The sequence below is a fragment of the Myotis myotis genome, unplaced genomic scaffold, assembly GCF_014108235.1.
Source record: "Myotis myotis isolate mMyoMyo1 unplaced genomic scaffold, mMyoMyo1.p scaffold_m19_p_13, whole genome shotgun sequence".
In the NCBI taxonomy this organism is placed as follows: domain Eukaryota; kingdom Metazoa; phylum Chordata; class Mammalia; order Chiroptera; family Vespertilionidae; genus Myotis; species Myotis myotis.
In genome coordinates, this window is record NW_023416317.1 from 33,531,575 (window position 1) to 33,554,500 (window position 22,926).

A 22,926-nucleotide genomic window follows, 5' to 3' on the forward strand; every position below is an offset into this window, starting at 1 on the left:
GTGTGTGTGTGTGTGTGTGTGTGTGTGTAATACACATAAGGCACACATACACACACACATGCTTCTCTCTCTGTCTCTAAACTCTAAAATTTCCCAAATCTATTAGTAGGACAATATCTGTTTATTTTTTTTAAACCATCCTCTGCATAGCATACTTTACTGCTACCCATATTTAGAAGAGAAAAAAAAAATCTAAAGACATTGACAGAGGTATTTAGGATCTTGAGCATATATAAGTGGAACAAGCACTCATTAAATCTCAAAATTATTAATTTAAAAATTGTGGTAACTCAGTGAAGAGTAGACCAACACATTATCTCTTCCCATCTAAGAAAAAAGAAGTCTGATGAACAAACCAATTATAGTACCAGAGTGTAAATAAACTAGACTGCTGGGTAGAAGTACTTTAGAATGCCAATTACGTGTGTAGACATACTCCACTGATTATAAGTGAGCTGTCGCTGTTCATTAAGGCAAATTCAGTAGGACCTGTACTAGAAATCATTCTTCAAAAAGTGTTCCTTAAGAGTTATCACCTATGCATATTAATGAAAATGTATTTATATAGACACTCTCTTGATTAAAGGCCCTTTAACCAATTCATAGATTAACCAGCGTCCTCCAGTCCTTCCTAACAAATGCTGAGGGTTGCCTTTGCCAAAGGGATGCTGGAGCTAGGAGGTGCTCTGTGGCACGCCCATTCCTGTCCTTTGTTGAGACCTGTGTGCTTATCAAAGTCACTGTGTTTACCTAAGCTTGTTTATGCCGGTTGTGCTCATTATTGTAAACTTGTGACTAAAATATGACAAACTGATGAAGGGTGAGTGTGAAAGTTATCTTTGCTAGAAAAACTAAGTCAAATGCTTACCAAAAAAAACCTGACAAGTTGGAAAAAAATGTGGTTGAATAAGTAATTGACACAATTCTAAAACATTGGTTAAAAAATGAAAAAATCTAATATTCTTTTTAATGTTCTTCATCATCTTCCCATTCTGAATTCATCCCACCCCCAAAAGACAACCACAGCAGGCACTGTCTCCACAATGAGTGGTCCAACTACACTAGAAAGGACGGCTCTTCACAGGCTCTGCCTGGGCATTTATACGCGTCTTTAACTATGGCTGCAATTTAGGAAGTTCGAATATTTGGTCCCCTTTCCCTAATGGTGCTTTCACATGATTCTGTTAGTTACAGAACACGCTATTAGCCTCTACTTGATAATGAAGTAGATCCTAGAGCAGTGGTCGGCAAACTGTGACTCGCGAGCCACATGTGGCTCTTTGGCCCCTTGAGTGTGGCTCTTCCACAAAATACCATGTGCAGGTGCACATGTACGATTGAAACTTTGTGGCCCATGCGCAGAAGTCGGTATTTTGTGGAAGAGCCGCACTCAAGGGGCCAAAGAGCCACATGTGGCTCGCGAGCCGCAGTTTGCCGACCACTGTCCTAGAGGAATGGTTGTTTGATAACATATTTATGGAAAAACTGTTCTATCAAGAATCTGGCTAAGAAGGACTTCATGTTGCCTGGCCAGCATGGATCAGTGATTGAGTGTCAACCTATGAACCAGGAGGTCACAGTTCAATTCCCGGTCAGGGCCCATGCCCAGGTTGCGGGCTTTATTCCCAGTGTGGGGTGTGCAGGAGATAGCTGATCCATGATTCTCTCTCTCCCTCTCCCTTCCTCTCTGAAATCAATAAAAAAATATTTTTAAAAAATGGCCTCCTGTTATTGAGAATGGCATCTCAGTATACATAGTATAGTTAATATACTATAAGGAGCTTGAAATGGCATACACAGCTATGGTTTTTGTAACTTCTGAAGACTATGAAGCAGCAGGCAGAGCTCAATAACATCTTCATGGTGCTTTTCCAGTAATTCACGCTGCCCCAGCTAACATGCATTGTAAAAGTCACAGTGGTTAAGCATGACAATATAAAGCCTGACACAAACTTGTAATATTCTCTTGCTGTGAAGAAACAAAGGCTATAAAAAGCTTCAAGATGCTTATTTTTCCTTGCAAACATCAAGTATTGTGCAACAGAGCATGAGGTTTTACATATAGTTACCTGAGCCTTGCCTGGCAGCCTGATGATAAAGCATAAAATCTCATTTGCCCACAGCTTAGCAGATGAAGGTAGGACCATTAAGACAGGTGATTTCTTTTTTTTTTTTTTTTTTTTTTTTTTTTTTTTTTTTTTTTTTTTTTTTAATATATTTTATTGATTTTTTACAGAGAGGAAGGGAGAGAGATAGAGAGTTAGAAACATCGATGAGAGAGAAACATCGATCAGCTGCCTCCCGCACATCTCCCACTGGGGATATGCCCGCAACCCAGGTACATGCCCTTGACCGGAATCGAACCTGGGACCCTTCAGTTCGCAGGCCGACGCTCTATCCACTGAGCCAAACCGGTTTTTGGCTAAGACAGGTGATTTCTAATACAATCATCTCCGGCTGACACGGAGACACTCTACCTTCCTTCCTCACCGAAAATCCTGTCACTGAGCTGACAGGGGGAGCTCCCATTGCATATCACTGACTATGAGATGCAATCAGAGAAAGAAAGCATGGAAACTTACCAAGTCAAGGACAGCTTGTCACCTGCTCAGGGACGCTCCGCCTGTCACCCACTCCTAACTGACATGGCAGGCATTTATTTTATCAGACTCTTCAACTGTTCGGGAGCAACTTTATGACAGCAGCGAAAACGGCCATCCCGCCAGCCGCCTCATTTTACAGACTTTCTGTTCTCTCTTCCGAGTGTCATGATTCTTTATTTCTAGAATCTGTAGTGAACTGACAACCCAGGAGACTGACTTTGAAAATTTGGGTCAACCATAGCTAATTTATTCCCTGAGGATTGGCCCACCTTTTGTACAAATAGAACCGATGATATTTTTGAGATGTTCACCAAAGTTTGTTTTTCCCCCAAATCTCCTCAGATCCTTTCACATTTTCCCCACTGAAGCAACAGCAGATGGGAAAAGATGACAGCATAAACTGTAGAGAATATGAGTCAAATCCCCAGTTTATGATTTTCCAATAGAGAGACCAAGGCCAAAGAGAAAAGACATGGCGGACATCTGATGAGTGGGTGAGTGTCCTCCCTGCCCCCAGGTGAGAAGGAGACCCTCTGGACCAGATGAAGGGAGGCAAGAAAGTTAGGGACTGCTGAACCCTTGAAAAGAATCCCTGACCTCTAGGCAAGGTCCAGAGAGCAGGATAGGAATAGAACTCCAAGATGGGGAAGGGAGCCTAAGGGCAGAAGAACTATGCTCTTTCCAAAGCAGCCAAAGAAAATAGCAGGATCCTCACATTTTCTGGGGTTCAGAAGGGGGCAGGCGTGAAAAAGGATTCAAGGGGAGAATAAGCCAGTGGGCCTCAAAGAGCTTTAGAATCTCCAGTGAGTACTGCAGAAAGTGGCAGAAAGATGTTCCACGCAGCCACAACCATCTCAGTGAGAGCCAGTCAGCTGGTGAGGCCAGAAGACTCCCCAGTTAGTCTAGAGATAACTAGCTACAGTCCCTTCCCTTGTGATTTCACCATCAACAATCAAGCATTGCAAGAATATAGTAAGTACCTACTAAGTGTCTAAGGAGTAGCGGGCTCTGGAGATTCCTGGTCCCTGCCCTGTGTCTCCTAGGGAAGGCAGATATTAAACAGGTAAGTATGCACAAGTGTGTGTTTGTATTTTTAAAAACATCAGATCGAGACAAATGCTATAAAGTTAGGGTAAATGATGACAGAGGCCCTCCTGATTTAAGATGCTATGACTCTCAAAAGTGATCGCAGCTACTGTACCCACTGAGGGCAATGCCACAGGAAATAGATTTTAATCTCAGCTTAAATAAGAGAGTAATTTTTTGCTTATTTGACTTTGTTTGGATTCAGCATTCATCTGTTTGACAGAAAGAGAATTAAATCTGCTCAGGACTTTTAAGATAGAGTTTTCATCCATCTAGCAAGGCAGCAATTATTTTCATGAATTCTTTCTCAAATGTTAAACTCTCATTTTTTTTCTAATTTATAACAAAATATAGTTTCTGTATATACATTTTTGAAAATAAAACATATGGAAACTATTACCTACAATCTATCATAGAGATAATCAACATTAACATTTCTCTGTATCTCCATCTTTTTCTACACATTTTTTTAACAGTAGAGGCCAAACAGTTTACACAACTTGCCTGCTGCTATATTCACGAGACGTTATCATGGCTGACACCTGTCATTTGTGACTGCCAGTATCTTTAGGCAACATCCCTACAATTGTAGTAGATCCCTGCATTGTGGGTCCTGTCTTTTCCAGATAGATAAAAACAAACAGGCAACAAACAAAACCTACCTCTCCCACCTCCCTTGCAGTGGGGTGCCAGTATCTACCCTGGCTTCCACCAGTCAGCTACACCCATCCAAGACTTTGCCTGGGTGTGAGCTGTGTGAAGAAACAGGGGAGACACGGGGCCTCCCACTCACTAACACAGGTGTCATAGGAAACAGTATGCCCTGGGGGCAGGGGCAGCAGGTCACCTCAGTGGTGTGGTTCTGGCTGATGGTTCTGGAAACTGAGCTGTCAGCCTGCTCCCCTGCCTTCCCACTGTCACTGTGCGTTCTCTGTATTCTGCCTGACCATGCAGAGGGTGGCTGCTCTTATCTGCACCTGGGAGCCTTGACCAAGGCAGTTAGTTATGCATAACATAAGTACATTCATGTGTTAACATGAGTCACTGTTAACACTTTGGGGTAATGAAAATTGAACCCCCAATTAACCTCATTAGGTTAACTTTTATTTATTTATTTGAGTCTTAAAATTTAAGCTCTTCTAAGGGATTTTAGGCCACAGAATTTCTCATTTACAGGTAGGAATATCATGAGAGTGGAAGCATCCTTCTGAAAGTTATTTCATCCCCTTTAATATGACATATAACTTTAAAATGTAAAGGGTCTGAAAAAATATAATATCAGAGTGATATGTATTAGAAAAGTGACACACTGATTTTTTTTTAAAAAAAAGGAAAAGCCAATGATCAACAAGACGAAAATAAAAGGTGTTGGGAGAGGATGTGGGAAAAAAGAACCCCTATACACTATGGATGGGAATGTAAATTGATAGCAACTATGGAAAACAATCTGGAGTTTACTCAAAAAATTTTAAAAATGGAGCTACCATATGACCCAGCAATCCCTCTTCAGGTTATCTACTCTAAAAAAAATGGAAAACATTTATTCATAAAGATATATGTACCCCTATGTTCATTGCCGCATTATTCATAGCCAAGACATGGAAACAACACAAGTGTTCTTTGATAGATGTTGGATAAAGAAGGTGTGGTACATGTAGACAATGGAATACTACTCAGTCATAAGAAAAGATGAAATGCTGCCATTTGCAACAATGGATGGATCTTGAGTATCATGCTAAGAGAAATAAGTCAGATGGAAAATGACAGGAAACATATGATTCATTCATATGTGGGATATAAAACATAAGGCAACAAATAAATAAACAAAAACAAAAACCTCATGGTGACATAGACAACAGTATGGTGGTTATCAGAGGGTGTGTGTGGGGGGGGGACATTGAAGAAGGCAAAGGGATTAAAAAATGGTGATAGAAGGAGATTAAACAGGGTTATAAGCACACAATGCAACATACAGATGATATAATAGTGTACACAGATGTATAATATTGGAATATAGGGGGCCCTAGTGGCCAGAGAGAGGCCTCAAGCGCAATTAATTGCAGGTGCTGGCAGTAGGAGGCTGGGCCCATGGATAGGAAACATTAATAGCCCAGGGGACACAGGTAGGGCACCCCACCATCTTCCACAGGGATAAAAATAAAGAACATTTCCTCCATGTTAAATTCTGATCTATTCTATCAATACTCCTGAAGATGGCTAGGATATTCCTGAAGTTGGCTAGACAAAATAAAGTGTCTTGGATACTGAATAATAAAGCTGCAGATTAATTATAACCTATAGATAAATTCCGTTTCCTAAGCTTTTCAAAACTGATTTAGTTCTCAAAGCTAGTAGCAGCATATAGGAGTATTACATACAGATAATAGGCAAAGGATAAATAAGTAATAATAAAGATAATAAACAAAGAACAAATAAGAGTATAAGTATTTCAGACATTTCTGTTTGGCAAATATGCTATTCTTGGCTCCTGACTAGATTATATTTTCAGTTGTGGTGTCAAATTCCATGCAGTGTTTCACTGCTGGCACCATAACAAATTATACAAGTTGCCGTTTCCTCTCCTAAGTAACAGAAGAGAGGAAGGAGCAAGCTCAGCTGTAGGAGGTTTGAAGGCAAACACTGCTTACATTTCGAGATTGTCTTAGGTACTATAACTCTGCAGGTGTGATTTCATGTATGTAAGGGCCAGTTTTTAATAAGTTCAATTGTGCGAAACTCATTTGATTCAAAATTGTTAAATAACTGAGTAGTAATAAGCCTTAAAAACAAAAATAAAAACTGGTAACATATGACTTATGGCAACAAATCATTCATTCATTCTCTCATACTTTGAAAGGTACTGAGCTGAGAGCAAACAAAGACCCTGTTCACATCAGCAAGGAAATTAAGGAGCATGACCGTGTCAGCAAGGATATGAAAGAATAATTCACCCTAGATAATCGGGTTAGCTTTTGTCATGACTATTATATGCTCCAAATTTACAATGAGTGTTAGGTTAATATTCAGAATGCAGTGCTCTAATTCAGAATTCCTGTCAGGTTTTCATTTTGAACATTATAGAACACCACCAGGACTGTGGCTTTCAGTGGGAAAGCCAGATGTGATGCAAAGCCCACCATGAAATCAAGATACAGAGACAAATTGAGTTTTAAGAGCAACAAAAACTAATTAGAGCTACATTTCCTTCACTACGTAAAACTGACCCAGGATAAGCCCAGCTTAAAGTAAAATTAAATTATGATACAGGCAAGAAGAAGGTTGGTGCTCCAAAAATAAAATGAAAAAATAATCTAGGGTGTCAGAGAAATAAAGTCCCCTAATCTGACTGGTAGCAGGTAGATGCTGGTTGGCCTCAGTTAACAAAAAGTTTGTATTTCTAAATTTCAGTCTCCAATTCATCATAACGGTAATTGTAATATATGGACTTGTGCTAAATTTCTCTCTTTGATTTAACTATAGCATAAAGCAGGTTGTCATTTTATTTAATTTTTGAGATGGAAAGGAAAGAAAATAAAGCTCTCTATATTAGCATATTTCCATAGATGGTTTAAGCAACTGATTCTGGGTCTTATATTTCTGCTTAGTGCTTATACCAAAAAAAAAAAAGCATCAGAAAGCCTAGGCTTAAGCTACCGACAAAGCTCAAATTAGGATCTACTGCTAAGAAGAATCTAGTTGCCCTGAATGAGAGCTTTGGATTCAGGCACTGATTTGTAACCTACAAAAAGTTACTGTCGACTAAGAGGAGGAAGAGATCGGGGACCGGTGGCTAGCCTGTCTCTCATTACAGAGGCTGCATTTTCCAGAGTCAGGAGGGCAATGGGGAACCTGGCTAACTAAGTGCTTCAGAACCTTTGTGTGTGCTGCATCTCAGAGGAGGCTGTGCAGAGTTCATCCTACCTGCCCAAGGAGTTCCCAGGACCTCTGCACGGGAGACCCCCTCCCCAGGTCATCACCCTGAGCCAAGGACACTAAACAAGGCCATGGGCATGGCTTTCCACCAGTGTTGTTTCTAGAGATGCTGGAATTTATTTGAGGATAAATCAAAGTGTTGTCATGTTCGTACAATTAAAGGAAAAAGAATTGTCAGAGTCATAAAGCGGGATATCTGAAGAAGCCTCCCAGGAAAGAAACAGGATCTTAAGAGCAGCACTTCTCAAATTTTGCTGTGCCTGTGAGTCATCGGGGTATCGGTTCCAATACAGGCTTGGATGGGCCCGAGCTGGCCCATCTCTAACAAGGTCACTGGTGATGCCCAAAGCTGCTGGTCTGGGAAGCACACTTTGAGAAGGCGGGTCCTAGCAGGCAGGGTCCAGGAGACCGCCATCTCTGGGAGTGCTGACAGGCCCAGAGTTCTCTAGAGCAGTGGTTCTCAACCTTCCTCCTGCTGCGACCCTTTAATACAGTTCCTCATGTTGTGGTGACCCCCAATTTCATTCTTACAAATTGAACATAATTAAAGCATAGTGATTAATCACAAAAACAATAGGTAATTATATATGTGTTTTCTGATGGTCTTAGGCGACCCCTGTGAAAGGGTCGTTCGACTCCCAAAGGAGTCGCGACCCACAGTTTGAGAACCACTCTAGAAGCCTGGAGGACAGTGGGTGTGAAGAGCAGCCCGAGAGAGAGGGCGTATGTCCAGGCAGCGTGAGATATCGTATATAATAAAAGGGTAATATGCAAATTGACCCTAACAGCAGAATGACTGGGAATGACTGGTCACTATGATACACACTGACCACCAGGGGGCAGACGCTCAATGCAGGAGCTGCCCCCTGGTGGTCAGTGTGCTCCCACAGGGGGAGCTCTGCTCAGCCACAAGCCAGGCTGACGGCTGCCAGCATAGCGGTGGTGGTGGGAGCCTCTCCCACCTCCTCAGCAGCACTAAGGATGTCCGACTGCAGCTTAGGCCTGCTCCCCGCTGGCAAGTGGACATCCCCCAAGGGCTTCCGGACTGCCAGAGGGATGTCTGACTGCCAGCTTAGGCCCGATCCCCCAGAGAGCAGGCCTAAGCCAGCAGGTGGACATCCTCCAAGGGGTCCCAGACGGCGAGAGGGCACAGGCCGGGCTGAGGGACCACCCCCCCGCCTCCGCAGTGCACAAATTTTTGTGCACAGGGCCTTTAGTTATTTGATAATAAAGGCTTCGAACCACTGATGGTCCAGCCCCCTCACTTTACAGATGAGGACACTAGAACCCAGAGAGGCTGTGAGACTTGACCATGCCCCCTCCTGAGAATATTTCACAGCCAATACCATTAGGACCCCAAAACGCCAGTCGGTTTTAAAGCACCATTAGGAAAATGGCCCTTCCAGTTTGGGCCCATGTGTTAGAAACTGTGGTTTGTGTTAGTTTCCTCTTGCTCTGTTCCCAGTAGGGATAAGGTGCCGCTGCCACTGACCCTTCAAATGTATCTTGTTACACAATTTATTACTCTCGTGTATTTATACTCTGTCTCATTCCACAGAGGATCTGACATAACATATAATAAAATTAAAAAATGAGCCCGGCAGGAATAGGTAGAAACGGGAAGCAGGGAAAAGCAGAACGCTCATATGCAGCCAAAAATGGCTGCTACAGTTGAGCTCAGATTTAATTCCAAACTTCGGGGGATGTATTATTACTACTGCTGCTGCTGCTATTGATGATCATGCCATAGAAGTAATTTGCCTCTCATAAGAGGGTATTTCAACCTGTGGATCCTTCAGGACATAAACTGCCTTTCATTTTAATCACACGGCAGTAGTGGTTTCCTCAAACAGGACATCAGTGGTTATTTTAAATAGAACTCGTTCAGAAATAGGATTCTAATGTACATATGGAATAAGACGCCTTGCTGCCTAATTTAGGCAAAGCTTCTTAACTCTTGCCTTCCTCCAGTTTCTAATTTCAGAGCACCTGAGCTGTGCCAGACACTCTGCTTGTCTGAGACACAGCCTCCGCCTTCTGGGGTTTGCAATTCAGTGGGAGGGCAGAGAAAAATAGTGACAAACTATAAGAAAGCAGCGTGCACCTTAAAAGAATGAAAGAATGTCCTAAAGAGAGAGCCAAAGGCCAATCACATGAAATCATCCAACCACTAAAATAATAATATTGGTGTTAATTATGACAATAGCAGATGCCATATATGAAACCGTTATTTGGCACCCGGCACTGTGCTAAGACACCTTGAAATGAGGAAGGTGAGAGAAGACACTTGGAATGAAGAAACTGTGCCTTTAAGGGAGGCCAAGACCCTCACTTAAAGGCAGAGAGTCAATAGAGTAGGCAACCATCCCCAGTAATAATAAAACTAAGACCCCACTTCTGAATCCTGGGAACCTCACCACCATGGGATCCTGCCTCCTGCGTTCACAAAGTCAGACCTAAGTGAGCGGCACACAGAGACACAGTCTGTATACCAAGGGTGATAATCTGAATAATCAGGAAAAAAAGGTACCCTCCTGCCAACACCCCCCCCCCCCGCCCGAAAGCACGTTTCAATTTCCATGAAAAGCATCTTTCAGAAACTGTAGAGCAATTCTGACATGACTCTCTGGCAAAGTTGAAAGACTATAATTAAACAGGTGGCTGTGTGCTTTTAGAGCATGAAGCAGAGGCCAGCAGGGCTCGCCTGGGCTATAGAGAATGAGCCTCACTAAATTAACCTCATTTCTTTCTGTGAGAGGGTTATTTGACTGGTAGATCAGAGAGAACTAATTAGTCACATCTCATGATTTCAGCCCATCCGATAAATTCATGTTAACAGACGTGGACAAGAGGAGTCTTGTGACAGCCTTTTCACATGGGAGAGATGCGACCTTCACGTGGATTGGATTCATGGCGGGTTGAACAAGTGGGCCAAACAGGCTAGCGTCCTGGGTCTCGGGCCACTTTGCAGGTGCTCCCTCTTGTAATGCCCCTGGAATCCATCCCTAATAATATCTTCGCCAATATTTTATTAATGACTTGGGTGAAGACCCAAAAAGACATATTTACCGAGTTTGCGGAAGACACAAAGGCAGGCAGCATAATCAACAGACACAGTCAAGGTGACTGGAGGAGCTGAAATGAGAGCTGGAAGCCACCCAGGTGGGACTCTGCAAGGGTAAACCTGGAGTTCTACAGTCACGGCTGGGAAAATAAAATCTGAAGTCTAAAATGAGTGAAACCCACTGAAGAGTAGGATGGCTGATCTATAAGAACTCTGAAGGTGTGTGGGATAAAACTAGTTGCCCCCCCCCCCCATTCAATATGAGACCACAATAGGGTGTGACTGTTAAAAGAGCTCCTGAGACTCCAAGCTGATTTTGAAAGGTCTGAAAGGTTTTAGTATAAATACACTTGGTTCCATTAGGCCCCTTGTGTTCAGGCCTGGAAGCCTCATTTCAAGGGAAACAATGTCACAGAAGTTACCCAAGGAATGATGATTAAGATTTTCAGGAGTCTAGCCGAAGCCGGTTTGGCTCAGTGGATAGAGCATCGGCCTGCGGACTGGAGGGTCCCAGGTTCGATTCCGGTCAAGGGCATGTGCCTGGGTTGCGGGCATATCCCCAGTGGGAGATGTGCAGGAGGCAGCTGATCGATGTTTCTCTCTCATCGATGTTTCTGGCTCTCTGTCTCTCTCCCTTCCTCTCTGTAAAAAGTCAATAAAATATATTTTAAAAAAAAAAAAGATTTTCAGGAGTCTTAAAATCAGGTTACCCAAGGAATAGAGAAACAAAAGGGACAGAAATATATTTCGAGCGATAACTTATGAAAATGTGCTAGAAATGTTTCCTGTGGCACTCACTAAATACGTAAACCCCCGCACAGGAGTGTTATTTTCTCCACTTTACAGATGAGAAGGCTGAAACTGATAGTTTAGGTCATTGTGTGAAGGAAATGGAGAAACTGATACATGAACGCACAAGGGTCTCGCTTTAAAGCTGAGGCATTTCCAAATTTATTATTAATGTAACCCCATCCGGTGGTTAAAACATTGATAGTATTATCCAAGAGAAGATTAGACAAAGAGGGGACATGATGACTATGTCATACAGCATATGCCAGCCTTCAGTCACTACTTCCCATGCCTTCCTCTCTGCACCCCTTCTCTGCCCATTTACATTCATGTAAACTTTGACTCCTATGCTGTCTTCTGCAATGTCTTTTCCATTCTATAAAAATGGGCTGCGTGCACCTCCATCTAGATTCTAGCACAGGGGTGGGCAAACTTTTTGACTCGAGGGCCACAATGGGTTCTTAAACTGGACTCAGAAGAAGGAGCTGCGGCTGTGTTTCCCAACGTTGCCATGTTAACACTGCTGCTGGTGAAGGAGCGGAGGGGAGAGCAAGAGAACCCTCCGCTCTTTCAGCTCCGCGGGCCGGATAGAACAGCGGAACAGGCCGGATGGAACAGCGGAACAGGCCGGATCTGGCCCGCGGGCCGTAGTTTGCCCACGGCTGCTAGCATGTCCTGCAAGGCGTTGAAAGTGCCTATTTACTTCCTGGTGGGCCTGACTACTCTGTCAGCTGTTTGAAGGCAAGAGCCACATCCAATTTAGTTTTTATGTTTTCTTCATAACAGCTTTATTGAAATATAATTCACATGCCATAAAATTCACTCTTTTAACATGTGCAATTCAGTGGTGTTAGTAGTGCACTCCCAGAGGTTTGAAATCATTGCCACTACCTAATTGTGGAGCATTTCCATCATCCCTTCAAGGGACTGAATTGTGTTCCCTCCCACCCCCAACTCATCTGTTGAAGTCCCAACACCCAATGCCTCAGAATATTACCAGTAATTTGAAGATAAGGTCTTTCATGCGGTGACTAAGTTAAAACGAAGCCAGTAGGGTGGGACCCTAATCCAATATGACTGCTGTCCTTGTAAGAAGAAAGAAAGGGACACCCGGGCACATGCAGGATCGCACAGAGGAAAGACCCACGTAATGACACCGTGAGCGGGTGGCCATCTACAAGCCACGGAGAGAGGCCTCAAAGGAAGCCAACCCGGCGGATGGTGCGGGTGAGTTTATACGTCGCCGTATAATGAAGGAACAGATGGTACTTGGCAGCTCACTATCAGCCCTGGAGCTCTCGAGTCACCACAAAGGACATTATGCAACCTTGCATAATGCATCGAAATCTTGCATCGGAACCAGAGAACCTTCCAGGTTAAAGGCTAAAATGCCTTTGCACCCTCTCCTAGGGAGAGGAGGTGGACTGGCCATGTTGGGGGGAAATGATTTACACAGTTCAGGCAGACGGAGAAGGTCCAGTTGATAGAATACCATTAAGTGTGAGGCTTCGTTTAAAATTTGTCTGACAGGAGGGATTCAAGAGCTGTACGGTCTTCAGCAAGAGAGGGACATTATAAACGTAGTGTCTATAAAATGGTCAGCCTTGCGCTTGAGGAGAGAGTAGAGTAGCCCACCAGTCAGGAAGCTGCTACAGATGTAAAATTACCCTGGAGAACAAGGTAAAGTGGAGAGATTCTTAAGGAAGAATTGGCAGGTCTCTCAGGTGGTGGACAGAGAAGTCAGTCACACGTGACGCTGTTTACCAGTTTTCAGAATCAGGAGTGGTAACTACCAGAAAAAGGGATACTTTCCATTTGATTTCGCTAAATTTCAGACATTGTCTGGATACTGAAATGGAGATTTCCCTTGGACCCTGAAAATATGAGACTGCTTAATGGCTGAAAGATCAAAGCTTGAGGGACAGGCTTTAGGATAATGTGCTCTCAGGTAACGGAAAATTAGGAAAGTAAATGGAGCAAATGTGAAACAACACCTTGCAATCGGAAGGTGTTGCTTAACCATATCATCCTTCACCCAGAGAACATTTACCAGATAAACTTGAACTCAGTGAATCATCAGAAGACTAGATAAACTGCCTCAATGAGAAAAGCAATGAAAGCCAGTGAACAGTGACAAAACAAAGCATATTTTCTCTCATTCAGTGTGGCATTCAAGACCTTTATGTCTAAGTTTTCACGTGAGGTTATAAAGACCTGTTCAAACAAAATGGCTTCGCCCTAGCTAATTATTTTAAAACCTTCAGAACCAAAACAGTTCAACTACTTTGATTGCTACTGAACTATGCCAGAGGTCTGTCATTTTGGGGGAGACTCTAGTTGCCACCCCCTATGCACCTGCCACAATCCCCCTGCTATCTGTGTTCAGGGCTGGCTTCATGGGCATGGACCTGGGCAGTCACACAGGGACCAGCGATTAAAAAGGCCCAACATGTGGTTTAATGCTCTGCAGTCACTGCTTTGAAATTCAAGGAACCTTGCATTTTCATTTGGTACTAGGATCTCCCAAATGAAGTAGCCAGTCCTGCCTGTGTTATTCAAACATAACTATTGCTAAGCTAATCAACTTCATTCTTGGTCACTGGATCAACTTTGCTTTTGATACATGGGATGAAGTGAGGCAGGGCTCAAACCTGTCAATCCCCAATATGCCTGTCATTGCCATGAATGCTCTTGACATGAAATGGGTGCGGGACCATAACTACAGAGGAGAAAGTCAAGAGGTTATAGGAGCATTTATAAGAACGGAAATATCTTCATCTCGGTGCAAATCAGGTGCTCAGAGCCATGCTACCACCAGTGGGGCCACTTAAAAATTAACTTTCTAGCGTCAGTAGAAAAGGCCAAATGGAAATCAACTGTGTGCACACTTTCATACAAATGCTATTAAACACCCCCCCCTCACACGGTGTGGGTGGATCTCACTTTGGTTCTGTTCCTAAAGGGACGATCAGGAAGAGCTGGAGCACATTCACAGAGCTTCAGTGAATGAGGAGCTCTCTGATGGGATTTTTATCACATTTGAAAACCAGGTTTTATTTCTTGTGGGTTACACTTCTAACATTCTAGCTATGTCAGGCAAATATGACTATTAAGTCATAACAGTTTTACCCTAACTCTTCAAGGATGTCTGTAAAAATAACTAAATCTCCTCCTCTTGTATTTGAACCTCCAGCTCCAGAAAAAGTACGCTGAAATAAAATTGAAGCAATTCTTAGTAGTTTCAGTGAGCTAAATATATTTTCACAGGACCAAGAAAAATAATACTTCTCCTTAAAATAATCTGAAAATGCATTTGCAGTGGTAATTAAAGGTTATCCTAAACTAGAGATCAGTAATGCCTTGTAGCTACCTGGAATTTTTATAATGCTTTTTTTTTTTTTTTTAAGCATCCTCATAGAACTATTATAAAATCAAATAAAATCATGTTATTGAAATATTTTGTTTTTTCAAAGGAAAAAGTTATATTATTATTGATGGAAAACAATATAAAAAGACAATTTATGGGACTTACAGGATCAAATTTGAGCAATTTTATGTTCATAGAAAATTTAGACAAAAGAAAATTAAATACTTCATCCTTAATCAATTACACCAGTTTATTTTCAAAATTTAATGGTTAAACCTTCAATTAAGATACAGGAAATCTTACATTTGTTTTCAGTACCCTAGCACACCTTAGATTTGAACCAATCACCTCTCCTCAATTACCTCAGCTATAACCAGAGATAAATCCTGTCACCCAGACAGACATATCTGTGAAGATCAGGGAGCTAACAGGTTAGACCAGCCGTGGGCAAACTATGGCCCGCGGGCCGGATCCGGCCCGTTTGAAATGAATAAAACTAAAAAAAAAAGACCGTACCCTTTTATGTAATGATGTTTACTTTGAATTTATATTAGTTCACACAAACACTCCATCCATGTTTTTGTTCCAGCCCTCCGGTCCAGTTTAAGAACCCATTGTGGCCCTCGAGTCAAAAAGTTTGCCCACCCCTGGGTTAGACTGTCTGAGGATCTAAAGATGGGGTGACTTCCCTGCCTTGTCTATATTGTAGTATAAGTTATTTAAGGGAACTGTATGGAAGCTTTAAGACTTCAAGAGATAGAGATGAGTCAATGGGTTTTATTTATTTAAAATACAATGATAAGCAATATCCAGATATTGTACCAACAGCTTTCAGCCTTCAGCCTGAAAAGGGGACCCTTCAATGCCTAAACAGCCCTGATCCAGAGCTGGCTCTGTTTTCCCTGAAACTGGGGGCCAAAGACAGGAGGGGGTACCCGCCCCTGTGGAGGGCATCTGCTCTGACCCCCTTTGTTGCCTTCTTTCAAGGCAGAAACTGGGGGCCCTTGATGATACAGCTCATATTAGACCCATCTGCTCCCCAAGAGGAATCACTAAGGAAGGCATCTGGAGGCTTTCTGGCTCCACACAGAGGAATTTCCTGAGGGCCAGGGAACAGCACACGGAGTGTGCCAGTCACTGCTGAAGGACTGAGATATTTCCAGGCACGGAATGAAGCTGAAGCCTGGAAAACAGAATGTCCCTTTGAAAATGCCTCGCTCCTAAGGTATCCTGGGAGACCCTGTCTGGAAGGGCTGGGGTGAGGGCAGCTACCCCCTTCCGAGAACTCCCATCCCAACACGGGGCGCCTGTTCATCGCAGAGTGAAATCTCTCCAGCAGAGAAAGGCGCACAATGAGACCGAGCCCGAGAGAAGCAGCCAGGGATTTCATAAGCATCTCCACTGACCTCAAGGCAGTGAAATGAAGTTAGAGCCCTCATGGGAAAACCCGGGCGCCATTTCTCCCCACCCACAGTCGCCCTTATTTCCCCGTAAAACAGCTCCAACCCTCCAGATAAAGGGCTGGATAACCGTACTTAGGCCTCTCTGCTCCTTTGCCCAGACATGGACATACTATGTGTGCAAATGGAAAATGTTGTGTCCCTGCGCTACTGAGAAAAACAGGAGCTTTCGTAATAGGGTTTGCGCCACAAGTCCTTCCAAGTCCTTTCATCTGAGCTGTCTGTCACCCAAGCGACTACTTACTATCATTTTCATACCAAACACAATATGAACTATTGACTAGCATTTATCAGATGGACACTTCCTGCCTTCTTTCCCTGTTTTATTCTTTCCGTAGCATTTAATCATACTCTAGTACATTATATAATTTTACTCACTACCTTTCTCCACAGCCCCACCAGAACGTCCTCCCGCCCTGAGAACAGACAGTTTGCTGGGTTTGCTGCTGTATCCCAGGCCTAGACCGGCACCTGACTCAATACATGGACCAGAGACTGAATGAAGACATTCCCAACGTAGGTTACTAAAGGTAAACACTGCTTCCTACTTGTCAATGACCGAGTGACGCTGCCGCATTAGGCGCTTGGCTGAGACAAACTGGGTCATTTCTTTCTTCCTGCAGGACCTGACAAGATGAATCTTCGCATAAAAAGAGTGACCCCTTCTCCACCTGGGAACAGGGAGACAACATGGCTCTCCTGTCCCCCGGGGTGCCGTGGCCTGGCCAGTTTATTCAGACATCAGCCCTGCCGGAGGCTGGGCTTTCTGCTACCTCTGGAAAGAGAGGGAAAGTAAGTTCAGCCTTGGAGTGAGGAAGAGGGAGGGACAGAGAGGAAAAGCTGCCCCACTGCGCCTCTGAAGGTTTCACACAGGAGGGGACACCCCTCACTCTAAGTTACAAAACCCATGTCCTACGCGTGGGTGGGTCCAGATGTCCTTCTCTGGATGAGCCTCCTTTCCCTGCAGCCCCTCCAGGCTTCTCTTCTGCATCAGGGCTTATCACTAACGGGGCCAAAACGGCCTTTCGCTCAGGGCCGCAGATTCAGGAAGGGCTTCAATATGGACTTTTGACAAGAGCTCCAAGCCAGGTGACCTAGCCTCTGTCTCCGGGGCACACTGACAGCTCCGACAGGTGCTCTCTACAAGACTTTCCACGTAGTCCCCATTCCCGGGCCACCCCAATACACTAGGAATTAAATTTTATAATAATTCCACAATTACCTTGTTAGGAGAGTCACATAGCATTGTGTTTTTTTGGTGTTAATTTTTTATTGTTAATTTTCAATATACCCCATTTTCTTGTTGCCCTGTGTTAGAAAGTCTTTAATAGACTTTAAAAGAAGGGAAGTGGTTCAGATGTGTCTCAACCCCTGAGAGGCCCTGATCTCTCTCACCCCATTGGCCCTCATAACAGAGCTATTTGCATTCACATCCTACTTTCAGCCCAAATGCCAGATCCTGGAAGACAATGGCTGTAGCTGCTTCCTCTCTTGGGCAGCCACCAACTACATGCTTGTTGAACAAAACTGCACTTTGCCATTCTCATGGACAGTGGAGAGTTAAGTTTGGATAAATTATGGCTTTTTCTTTTCAGAGAGAGCACATAGACATTCTTGTATACACATAAACCAGGAAATGTGCACCTAATACATAAGAAACACCACACCGATTTCATGCCAGTTAAAATAGTCTGTGAAGATAAAAAAAAAAAAAAATTCCAAATTTATTTCTTAGCTGACTTGTGCTTTACCAAGGAAGAAATTAAAAGTGTGATAATGATCTATTTTTGGCCTTTTATTCATTTAACCAGTAATATGGAAATATTGGTAGACTAATTAAATGAAGATGACATTATGGGCCCTGAATTAATACTGCCAGTGGAAATACAGCCGCAGCTTAATAGTTGATCCACATGTTACATTACCACCATCTGCTGTTCATAACGGTGACTTTTAAATAGTGAGTTTCATTCTAATTCCCCTTACTGAATCTTTTGTAAATCTACGTAACATATATGCTTATGACCACTAATTTCAACATGGTGTCCAGGGGTGTCCAACATGGGTAGCATTGCCTAAGCTGGGCTCCTCGGTACACTAGTGCTAATAGGAAGGGCCCAAAAAGAGGGGAGACCAATAGTTAAACAAATTTGAAAAAAACTCTTGAAGAATTACAATTTATCCCAGTAAATTTAAGACTCTGAAGAGTCCCTCAGCAAAATAAATAAATAGTGGAACGCAATTGTGGAAAACAAGTGTTTCCTAAACTTGTTTAATCATGGAACTCCCCCCACCCCCCACCCCCACACACACTTTTTTTTAAATCCTCACCTGAGGATATGTTTTTCATTGACTTTAGAGAGAGGGAATGAGAGAGAGAGAAATACTGATGTAAGAGAGAAACATCTATCGGTTGCCTCCAGCACCCGGGGACTGAACCCGAGAGCCTTCGGTGCACCAGATGATGCTCTAACCGACTGTGCCACACGGGCCAGGGCTGGACCTCCTTTTTATACAGAACACCCATTACCATCTTCAAAGGCAGCAGCATTCGGTGCTCTCGTGCTTAAGGCAAGAGGACACTGAGCCTATTCCAAAAATCACAGCTGTAAATGTTTCATTATATAAAATTCCTGCGAGCAATCTAGACAAATTTACAGCATGGTTTTTGCTTATCAATACTTTGCCACCAGATTTACACGTTTTCTTATATCACCTCCAGGAAAACAGGGGGGCAAAGGATCACTGTGGTCACTAACCCTTCAAGTTATTTCAGAAAGTGAAAACTCCTCTCATCACTAGGCCTCAACAACTAGTGCTCCCCCAAATACACCTAATAGCAAAGAGGAGCAAACTCCTACGCCTGGAATGGGACTGCCAAAAGCAGGTCATGCCTCGGAAATCTCATGCTTCATTTTAAAAGTCACACAAGACATAGTGACGTGTGTGAAATGACACATGTTCAGGGTTATTCACTGCAGCAGCATTTTTAACAACAAAAGATTAAAAACAAGCCAAAAGCACATCGACAGGAAAGTGGATAAATTATACTATGGCCATACAATGGAATGTACTATGCAGCTGTAAAACCAAGAATGGAGATAATCTCTCTATACTAACACAGAAAGATCTCCAAGATACGTTTGCATATGAAGAAAAGCATGAAACAGAAATATGTAATGTGCTAGTTTTTATCAAAAGGGGCAAAAATAAGAATCTATATTCCAGAGTTGCTTATATATACACTAGAGTCCTGGTGCACGAATTCGTGCATGGGTGGGGTCCCTTGGCCTGGCCAGCAATTGAGGCCGATCAGGGCCATCACAGCTGGCCGGCCAGGGGAAGGGACTGCGGGAGGTTGGCTGTGGGAGCCCATTGACCACCAGGGGGCAGCTCCTTCATTGAGTGTCTACCTCCTGGTGGTCAGTGCCCATCATAGCAACTGGTTGGCCGGTTATTCCTATCGTTTGGTCGTAATGGTTGCTTAGGCTTTTATATATATAGATAAAGCAACTCTGGAAGAATCCATAGGAAACTCTAAACACATTGTTTGCGGGTAGTTTTTATCGCGCGCTAACAGGTGGCGCGGGCCATTTTTGCTAATTTTTTGCGCAAGTGGCAACGTTCAGTAAAATTACGATAACTTTAGTTTACGTGTTTATACGTTACCCGCATTCTACTGCTAGTCTATAAAAACGTATTAATCCGTGTCCCGCGCCGCTCTACTACCAGTCAACGTAAAACGTATAAATACGTTTCCCACATACAATGTGCTAAGAGTTGGTCATCTTTTGAAAAGAAGGGGACAAGAATGAGAGGAGATTTAAACAGTACACATCTTTATATTTTTTAAGTCATATAAATGTGTAACATTAAAATATTAAAAAAATAAAAAATTATGCAGAATTTTCACTCCATTCATGACATATTTACATTTATCTTCAAAAATATTTCAAATTACCTGTCTATTTTCACAATAGTAAAACTAAATCTACATTTAAACTCCTGCTTGGGAGGTCATCTGGGACATCATATGTTGTCCCAAGTATGGGTTTAGGCAATTTAAAACTTGCTTAAACATTTAGCCTTTATTCCCTTTAGAGAACCAACACAAAAATATCTGTAACCCCTACTTAAAAAATGCTTGCTCAACCGTTTGGGATTTTTACCTACAGGCTGGGGTTTTTAAAATATGGCAAAATTGCCCTGGCCAGTGTGGCTCAGTTGGCTGGGTGTCATCCTGCACACCGACAGGTTGCCGGTTTGATTCCGGTCAGGGCACATGCCTGGGTTGCAGCTCAATGCCCAGTAGGGGGCGTCCAGGAGGCAGCCAATTATGTTTCTCTCTCTTCCTCTCTCTAAAAAAAAAATCAATAAAAATATATTTTAAAATAATAATAAAAAGATAACATAGCAAGGTTTACCCCAGGGTCTTAGAACTCTCATGCTCAAAATCTGTGCTGACTTACTTTTTGGACGTAACCACACAGAAAGTACCAGCACACTGAAATGGCAACTCAGAATGAGAAGCGTCACAGACTTCTGCCCATTCCTCAACGCCAGCGTCCAAGGATAAGCCCAACCTTAACAGCAAACCAACCCACGGCTTCACAGCCCAAAGCAACTGGGGTTTCAAACTCTCCAATTACTTCTAATACATGGTTTTTAAAATGATGATTATAAAATAAATTAGTCTGGCTTAAGCCAAACAATTTCCTATTATATTTCCTAAGATTAAAAAATAATTAGGCTTCTTTTGGGTGTACTTTCACAGCACTGTTATGATTTTTATATAACATATGTGAAAAACATGACTTTTCTTTCTATGAAAGCTATGGTCCAATAAATTGAAAAAAATACATTTCTTTGATGGAACAAGCAAATGTAGTATGACTAATGTCAATAAAATGTACTACAAGTACCTGCATTTTATCCCTGAAAAGATATCCTAACGATAAGTTCTGTATCCTTGTTTACCTCTTAGAGTGATTCAATAAACCAGCAGGGCCATAAATGTCTCCCAAGTTCTCTCAAACTGTAATTTTATTTCTAGGCATAACCAAGGCCGGAGTTCAAAAGACAAACAGCGTGAGTGGCTGAACCAATGCAGCACGGCCAGCAGGGGGCAGTTCCTCACTGCTTTCATCAACTCTGATTCCGTTCGGAGGGCTGTTCCCTCTGGAATCCCTTCAGAGAAACAAACAGGCAGCGGGGACTGCGAGGCCTGAATCCTTACCGCCGGCTCCTGAGGACCTGGAGGTGCCTAACTGGCAGAATGATTCCGCCTTCAGGTTCGATTGCAGTTGTAATAATGAGTTATGAATAATTGATCACTGGGCAATGAATTATTCAGGCGGGCACACAGTTTCCAAGGAATCCTGGCGTGAGCCTCGCTAATAGCATAATACGAGCCAGAGGCAGCAGCAGAGGGGACACCCCACAATTACCCCACGCTGCAGAGGCCTGGGTAGTTGGCGCCTCTCAGCGTGGGCCTTTCAGTGAGCGGCCATATTAGTGCCTTTTGAAACTGTATAAAGTGTAAGTCCCCGCAGGGTACCCTCGTGTCTGTCCAAGTGCGGTTATGAAATACGGAGCCCTGACCTCTTCACCCATCAGACCCGGACATTTGTCATCAGCTGAGGACAACCTTTGCTAGTTGAACTGAAAACTAGTGTTGAACTGATGTGTGGTTCTCTCACATCGATATTTCGTTCTGTCTTTCCCTCTCTCTTCCACTCTCTCTAAAAATTAATGGGAAAATATCCTCGGATGAGGATTTAAAAAGAAAGAGATAGCAAGGCTTACTTAAAATTCAGCTTCACCTATGTGCCAAGTCCCATCCATATCGAACATCCAAATGCTTCACTGCCTAAGTGATGTTAAACGGCCTTGCAAATCACATCCCTCATCGATCCTTCTTGTAATTTTCACTTCTAAAACAATTTTTAAAATAATAGAAACTACTCCTTAAAGCACAATCATCATTGTGCTGAAATATCTCTGAAAGGGCACATGAATTAAAAGCAGCTGATCAACAAGTAGCAAACCCAACGTTGTAAAAAGCGGATGGGCTGATCTTGGCCGAAACCCACAGTATCTGATTTCAGCAAGGCCCATGAGATGAAAGACGCAGCGAGAGAGGGAAGGAAGTGCTGTCAGGCCACAGATCTTCCTCAACTCTCCCCTGGGGAAGGCAGATACAGCTGCGTGGTTTTTTTAAGGGTTTCTCCAAATCCAAACTAATAGGAAATTAGGAACATCAATCAAACTTTCGTTAAAATGCTGAGTGCCTATCACATATGGGAGAAGCTGAGAAAACTGGCACCCAAACACATTCTGATCAGTTTCAATATCCCCAATTTTCCACTCTTAGAAATTTGGCAACCTGGAACATAGGATAAGAGTATCAATTTACACTCCCGGTGGAGGGGACAATTTGCATGCTACACTTTTATTATATAGGATAGATGATACCACAATTCAAATTTTCAGTTCAAAAGCATTATAAAGGTGGGTGCCAGCCAAAATCTGCCCACTCCTATTCCCGGGTCCATGCATATGTCAAAAAGGGAACCAAGCCGAAACCGGTTTGGCTCAGTGGATAGAGCGTCGGCCTGCGGACTG

General features: G+C 43.0%; 1 protein-coding gene across 8 annotated transcripts in view; it reads right to left on the minus strand.

The window, feature by feature from the left end:
* The window catches only part of NEK11 (NIMA related kinase 11), a 167,475-nt gene that overhangs the window by 133,116 nt on the left and 11,433 nt on the right, over positions 1 to 22,926 (minus strand). The gene's annotated exons all lie outside the window — the stretch shown is intronic.